Source organism: Pholis gunnellus (genome assembly GCF_910591455.1).
Source record: "Pholis gunnellus genome assembly, chromosome: 12".
Taxonomy (NCBI): domain Eukaryota; kingdom Metazoa; phylum Chordata; class Actinopteri; order Perciformes; family Pholidae; genus Pholis; species Pholis gunnellus.
Window position 1 is genome coordinate 16203693 of NC_136539.1, and position 8481 is coordinate 16212173.

Genomic DNA, 8481 nt, shown 5'->3' on the forward strand with positions numbered 1-8481 from the left:
GTGTGTGTGTGTGTGTGTGTGTGTGTGTGTGTGTGTGTAGTAAATGATAGCAACATTCCCTCTTGGCAACATCTTCATGCGTCTCTTTTAAAAATTCAAAGTAGGCTGGGAATAGATGTCTTAACCTGTCGGATTGGGAGGAATAAATAAATTGCACAAATGAGTGTTGAAATTTTGGATTTTAATATATTAATTGAATATGACTTCCAGTCTTCCAGTCACTGAACATTAAATCTATCCATATAAAAATCAAAATCATGCATTTACAGAGCGGTTAATATAATACTGTATATATCAACCAAGAAGAAAAACTGCAGAAAAACACCACATTTGAGGCAAGGAAGAAATATGCGTTGTCAGCTGTCAGCTTAGTGAAGACCAGCACAATAGTTAACAACAGGTATGTTATCTGTACAGCAAATCAAGGACCCCAGGAGAAGCCTCAGAGGTTGTTTGATCCTTTCTCAGTGAAGTGGACAGACCATTGAAAAGAGGAAAAACCCATTAGCCACGATGTTGAAAATAGTAACAGGCCCGTTAGTCAGGCCACAGGTTAGAAAGTCCATTCTGATTTTTGACTCTGATGAAGACACCAGTATCGAAAACGTTGGTCTGCAGATTAATCAGTCTGAAGTCTGCTGTCGTTGTCAGAAGCACCTGACTCAGCTGTACCTTACTTGGAGGTGCGCACTTTCATCCATCTTCATTTTGCTTCTTGTTTCCATATCAGGGTCTTCTTCCCTTGTGGTGCTCTAACAGATAAAACATTTGAGGTATACTCCAACTCTGATCAAATCAAATCTGAGGTATTTGCATCACATGCGAATTAAAATATCCAAATAAAACATATTTCTGCGAATCACATAGAAATATGTATGCAATAATGATTCCATGTTTTTATTCTATTTATTTATCATGTTTTACATGATGATTATTTGCAATGCACAGTTTCTTAAAGGGGTACTCCAGTGACTTAGTGTTGTACTTTTAGAGTTAAAGGAGTCAAGGCAGTTAAAAAAAGGAATGGTCAGAATTGAAGCAGTGAAGACCAAGTTATCCTTATTTAAAGACCCTAGTATGTATCAAGCTCCAAAACCAAGGGATTCCCTTAATGCAACTCGATAGGCCCTTTCATTAGAGTTATTCTTTCAAACTTTGAAAAGCTTCTTCCACAGAAGACATTGTTCAACTGTTTTCACAGACTGTGACGAGTAAACTGAACTTCCAGTGCAAAATCGATGGAGTGCTCATTGGTTAGACAACCTGTGTTTTTCTCAAAACACCACATCTGCTTCCAGTCAAAATTTGTATTTCCCTAACTAAAACCACGCCAATAACGATTAGAGTATTAGATTACCTAAAGTACGTTTCAAGCGTCTGCAAATTGTTTTCCATCATACGGTGAAGTAAATGAGAGTCAGCAGCTGCCTGTGAGGCACGAATAACACATTAAACCGTCTTTACCAACACAGCAGCAAAGTCATGTGTGAGTTAAAGTAAATGAGCTAAAACATGCAAAAATACTGAAATGGTCACACAATGACACTCTCAGGAAACATTTTTTTCATGCAAATGTGCACTTACATAATATGCACACATGCACACACATACATACACACACACACCCATATACACACACGTACATACTGTACATACACACACACCTGCACTTACATAGTTATGAGATTCCTATCTAATCATCATAATTATAAGATACAGACGTTGTAATTGTGAGATCTTTTATCTGAATCATGTTATGACAATTTAATCTTATAAATATACAAAGTCACAATAACTGAACACACTTTTCTTTGATGGGCGCACAGCTATTCCATAGAATAGGAACAACTATAAATTTAACTCAGTTTCACAAACAGCTCAAATAACAGCTGGTGCAGTTGTCTCGTGTACCTGTCATTACTCACCCAGTGCTGGAGAGAGAGGGACAGAAGACCCCAATGTTTGAGATTTGACAGGAAAAAGAGAACTCTATTGTTTCTTTTTTAAATTTATGAATACTCATTTTGTGAGCCTTTGACATGGTGTCTGACAACTCAAAATGTAGCAGCAATCATGGAAGATTTAAGGGCCGACAGCAAGCTGATGACCTAAATTTGAGCCCAAGTGCCATTCGCACAGCTGTGGACAGATGTGACATGATAACAAAATCACAAAACTATATGATGATTTTTTAATAAAAATTAACACAAGTGATTCATGTTAGATACATTTTAATAAGATACAGTAAGATACAGATTGACCCTTACATAAGAACTACAAAAGAAGCTTACATATGTACCCCTTATGAACAGATTGACACACAATAATATAAAACAGTAAAATACACGAACTTTGACACTTGTTTTTCAAAAGAATTGCCACAATTCAGCAACTAGTATTTCGCAATGCAATTTTCATACATTTCGATGGCAGGAATGAATACATTGAACAAATACATTTTGTTATTATATTTGAATATATTACCTGAATCTGACAGTTTTCCAGATACTGAATTCTGAATCAATGCACATGAAAAGCAGGAATCAGCATTCATAGAGCTGTAACTTTAAAATATCATTTTTTCTTTTACAGTTGAGGAGACATCTAACTGTATATGACATTAAAACTAAATATTTCATATACATACATGAACAGTTCCATTTCGATAACAAAACATGTAAGTAACCTCTGATCTCCTACGATAATATTCCAAGCTTCAGGGGCAGCTTGCATCCATGTAGATTCATAAGTGTCTTAGGTTCTCCTCAGCAGAGCGCTGGTCTTCTGGTTTGAGCTTCAGTATCATACTCCTTGTTCAGACTGTTGTACTTGAGGTGCTTTGCAGCACTGAGCTGCTCTCAGCCAGATGTGTGCTGCTCTCTGCCTGAACACAGCCTGACCAGCTCCCAGGTTGAACAACGTGCCAAACATGTACAAGTTGATGACAGTGCAATCGGTATATGTATAACCGATCTGTACAAAACCGTCCACAGGAAAATAACTTAAGATGGTCCAAGAAGCACAGAACACATACAGAACTCCCTGTAGGATGCCGGTGACGGTGACCCTCACCTGATTCCTTAACTGTGGACAGGACAGAGGTTGTCCATTTGCTACCATACGACGCATGTGTCCACACAGGTAGAATACAGTAGAACCACTGGACATCACCATAACACCCAGACAGAAAACAAAGTGCGCCTTCAGTATGTAAAACACAATGACAAACATATTTTCCTGGACATATTTAAAGAAATCTTTCGCAGGCATGTCATGAACCACTGTGGAATGGTTGCTGATTGCAAATCCATACAGAGGAATAGTGAGGATATACATGGAAGTAAAATCAAACAAACTGTAAATTCTCTCAGCAATCCAAAAGCAGTAGATGATGGATTTGACATTCTTCTTAATCCAGATGAAGAGAGCTCTCTGTGCAGGTACAATCTGGATGCAGTAGAAGAAGTTCAGCCAGACAGAGGAGGTCATACTATTGTACATACTGCAGACCATCACCACAAAAAAGATTTGAGCAATCTTGAAGCTTTTGGCATATAGAGAAGAGGCGAGGGCAATAACTGACACCATGTAAGTTATTGTACAGCAAATCAAGGACCACAGGAGAAGCTTCAGAGGTTGCTTGATCTTTTCTCCGTGAAGTGGACGGACCATGCAAAACATGTAAAATGCAAGTGTCACGATGGTAAGAAAAACAAAAGGCCCATTACTGAGGGCATATGTTCGAAAGTCCATTTTGAATCTCTTTGCTGTTTTGGCTTTGGTGTCTTCTTCGCTCGTAGAGAGCTCACAAATAAAGCCAGTAAGGTACTCCAACTCTCTGCAATGTACCGAATCAGAGTTATTTGCATCTAATGCAAATCAGAAAATGTAAATAAATCATATTATTGTGAAATTTGTAAAAGGGAACACAGAACTTACTTCAAATTGTAGTTATTGGGTTGATAATGATTTACAACATGACTATTTGTGATTATCTTTACAAAGTTTGTTTTCCAAGCACATAGATTTAGGTTGAGAAAGTTGACAATTTTATAACATGAATCAGATAAAAAGTTAGAGGATCTACACATTGTCTGAAAACTAACAGAGTAACAGAATCATGTGAAGTTAAAGGGTCAACATCAGGCAAATTATCTGAGTTTGTTGCCTGAGTAACTTCGGCAGAGAGAGAGAGAGAGTAAATACATGATAAAAAATAATAGATAATAGATATAGAATATATATGTACGTATGTGTGTGTGTTTGTGTGTGTAGTAAGCGAAAGCAACATTCCCTCGAGTCCTCACTAAGACTAAGAAAGTGGATCACATCACTCCAGTCCCGAGGTCTTTGCACTGGCTTCCTGTCCAACAAAGAATTGACTTTAAAATCCTGCTGTTGGTTTATAAAGCACTGAATTTAAGTATGCAATAATAACACAGATATCATTCAAACTACTAAAAATGAACACAAGTGATTAATGTTAGATACATTTTAATAAGACACAGTAAGCTTGGCCCTTACATAAGAACTACAAAAGAAGCTTACATATGTACCCCTTATGTACAGAATGACACACAATAATATGAAACAGTAAAATACACAAACTTTGCAGCTTGTTTTCCAAAGGAATTGCCACAATTCAGCAACTGGTATTTCGCAGTACATTTCGATGGCAGGAATGAATATATTTAACAAATCCATTTCTGTTATTATATTTAAATATATTTCCTGAATCTGACAGTTTTCCAGATACTGAATTCTGAATCAATGTATATGAAATGCAGGAATCAAGCATTTATAGAGCTGTAACTATACAATATATGAGAATGAAAACATCAATTTTTTTTTACAGTTGAGGAGACATCTAACTGTATATATGACATAAAAACAAAATCATATCAATACATAAATAATTCCATATTTTAACAAAACATGTAAGTAACCTCTGATCTCCTACGATAATATTCCAAGCTTCAGGGGCAGCTTGCATCCATGTAGATTCATAAGTGTCTTAGGTTCTCCTCAGCAGATCCCTGGTCTTCTGGTTTGAGCTTCAGTATCATACTCCTTGTTCAGACTGTTGTACTTGAGGTGCTTTGCAGCACTGAGCTGCTCTCAGCCAGATGTGTGCTGCTCTCTGCCTGAACACAGCCTGACCAGCTCCCAGGTTGAACAAAGTGCCTAACATGTACAAGTTGATGACAGTGCAATATGTAAATACATCACTGAGCATATCTGAATAGCTCACATGAAAAGAACTTACGATGGTCCAAGAAGCACAGAACACATACAGAACTCCCTGTAGGATGCCGGTGACGGTGACCCTCACCTGATTCCTTAACTGTGGACAGGACAGAGGTTGTCCATTTGCTACCATACGACGCATGTGTCCAGACAGGTAGAATACAGTAGAACCACTGGACATCACCATAACACCCAGACAGAAAACAAAGTGCACATTCACTATGACAAACACAATGAAATGCAAACTGTCCCGGAAATATTCCAAGAATTCTTTCGCAGGCATGTCATTAACCACTGTGGAATGGTTGCTGGTTCCATTTCCATAAAGAGGAATAGTGAGGATATACATGGAAGTAAAATTTAACAAACTGTAAATTCTCTCAACAATCCAAAAGCAGTAGATGATGGATTTGACATTCTTCTTCATCCAGATGAAGAGAGCTCTCTGTGCAGGTACAATCTGGATGCAGTAGAAGAATTTCAGCCAGACAGAGGAGGTCATACTACTGTACATACTGCAGACCACCAACACAAAAAAGATTTGGCCAATCGCGAAGTGTTCAGCACGTAGAGAAAAGCCCGCCGCAAAAATAACTGTCACCAAGTAAGTTATTTTAAAGCAAATCAAGGACCACAGGAGAAGCTTCAGAGGTTGCTTTATCCTTTCCCCGTGAAGTGGACGGACCATGCAACACATGTAAAATGCAAGTGTCACGATGTTAAGAAAAACCAAAGGCCCATTACTGAGGGCATATGTTTGTAAATCCATCTTTAATCTCTTTGCTGTTTCCGTTCTGGTGTCTTCTTCCCTCGTAGAGAGCTCACAACTAAAACCAGTAAGGCTCTCCAACTCTATGCAATGTAGCGAATCAGAGTTATTTGCATCTAATGCAAATCAGATTATGTAAATAAATCATATTATTGTGTATAAAAAAAAACAATAGACACATTAATTCATGCTCTTATTTCATGTGTTTACAGTTATTTTTCAACATGACTATTTCTGATTTTCTTTACACAGTTGGTTTTCCAGACAAAGATTTAGGTTTAGAAAGTTGACATGTTCATAACATGAATCAGATAAAAAGTTAGAGAATCTACACAGTGTCTGAAATCTGAAACAGTAACAGAATCATATGAAGTTAAAGGGCCAACATCAGGAAAATGATCATGAGTTTGGTCACTGAGTGATTTTGGCAGAGAGAGAGAGAGTAAAAACATGATTAAAAAAAGAATAGATAATAGATATGTATAGAATATATATGTACGTATGTGTGTGTTTGTGTGTGTCTAGTAAGTGATAGCAACATTCCCTCTTGTCAAGAACTTCAAGCAGCTCCATGCAGCTCTTTTACAAATACAGAGTAGGCTGGGAATAGATGGAATAGATCACCAAGGATGATGAGACCCACTATAGGAAGGAGGTCAGCCTTCTGACCACGTGGTGCAGAGACAACAACCTCCTTCTGAATAACAGCAAGACCAAGGAGATTGTTGCTGACTTCCGGAGAGACCACACTCAACACCCACCACTGACCATAAATGGTGCTGATATAGAGAGAGTGAGCAGCACCAAATTCCTGGGGGTGGACATCAGTGAGGACCTCTCGTGGACAGCCAACACAACATCACTGGCAAAGAAGGCCAAGAGGCGCCTCTACTTTCTCCGCAAACTGAAGAAGGCAAGAACACCCCTACCCATCATGCACTTTTTACCGAGGCACCATTGAGAGCATCCTGACAAACTGTATCACTGTGTGATGCAGTTTGGTATGGTGTATGGTGTATGGTGTTCACTGAACACAGTGAACACCATATCTGCTTCTATTAATCATTGTGCATTAATGCCGTGTGCAGACTTTTCAAGCAAATCTGCACTTCGTGACCAGGCAGCAACAAGACAGATATGATTGTTTACTGTCAATGATCGTCTACCTCAAGCACGTTTCAAGCATCTGCAAATTGTTTTCCATCATACGGTGAAGTAAATGAGAGTCAGCAGCTGCCTGTGAGGCACGAATAACACATTAAACCATCTTTGTTAACACAGCAGCAAAGTCATGTGTGAGTTAAAATAAATGAACTAAAACATGCAAAAATACTAAAATGGTCAAACAATGACACTCTCAGGGAACTTTTTTTTCATGCAAATATGCACTTACATAATATGCACACATGCACATACACACACACACACACATACACACACACACACACCTACACACACACACACACACACACACACACACACACACACACACACACACACACCTGCATTTACATAATTATGAGATTCCTATCTCATAATTATCAAAAGAATTCAAGAAGATTATTTCATAATCATCATAATTACAAGATACAGATGTAATTGTGAGATTTTTTATCTGAATCATATTAATACTATTGTTATTATTAAAATAACAATAACCTAATACGGGTTTCTTTGATGAACGCAAAGCACTTCTATAAAAAATCAACAACTAGAACTTCAACTCAGTTTCACAAACAGCTCAAATAACAGCTGGTGCAGTTGTCTCGTGTACCTGTCATGACTCACCCAGTGCCAGCGAGAGAGGGACAGAAGACCCCAATGTTTGAGATTTGACAGGAAAAAGAGAACTCTATTGTCTCTTTATTAAGTTTGTTAATCCTCATTATGTGAGCCTTTGACATGGTGTCTGAAAACTCAAAAAGTAGCAGCAATCATGGAAGATTTAAGGGCCGACAACAAGCTGATGACCTAAATTTGAGTTCAAGGGCCGTTCGCACAGCTGTGGACAGATGTGACATGTAACAAAATCACAAAACTATATGATGATTTTTAAATCCAATTCATTAAGTATGCAACAGCAACACAGACATCATTCAAACTACTAAAGATGAACACAAGTGATTCATGTTAGATACATTTTAATGAGACACAGTAAGCTTGACCCTTACATAAGAACTACAAAAGAAGCTTACATATGTACCCCTTAAGAAGAGAATGACAAACAATAATATGAAACAGTCAAATACACAATCAATGCATATGAAAAGCAGGAATAAAGCATTTACAGAGCTGTAAATATATAATATATATTAATGAAGACATCATTTTTTACAGTTAAGGTGGCATCTAACTGTATATGACATTAAAACAAAATCATATCAGTACATGAATAATTCCATATTTTAACAAAACACATAAGTAGCTCTGATCTCCTACGATAATATTCCAAGCTTCAGGGGCAG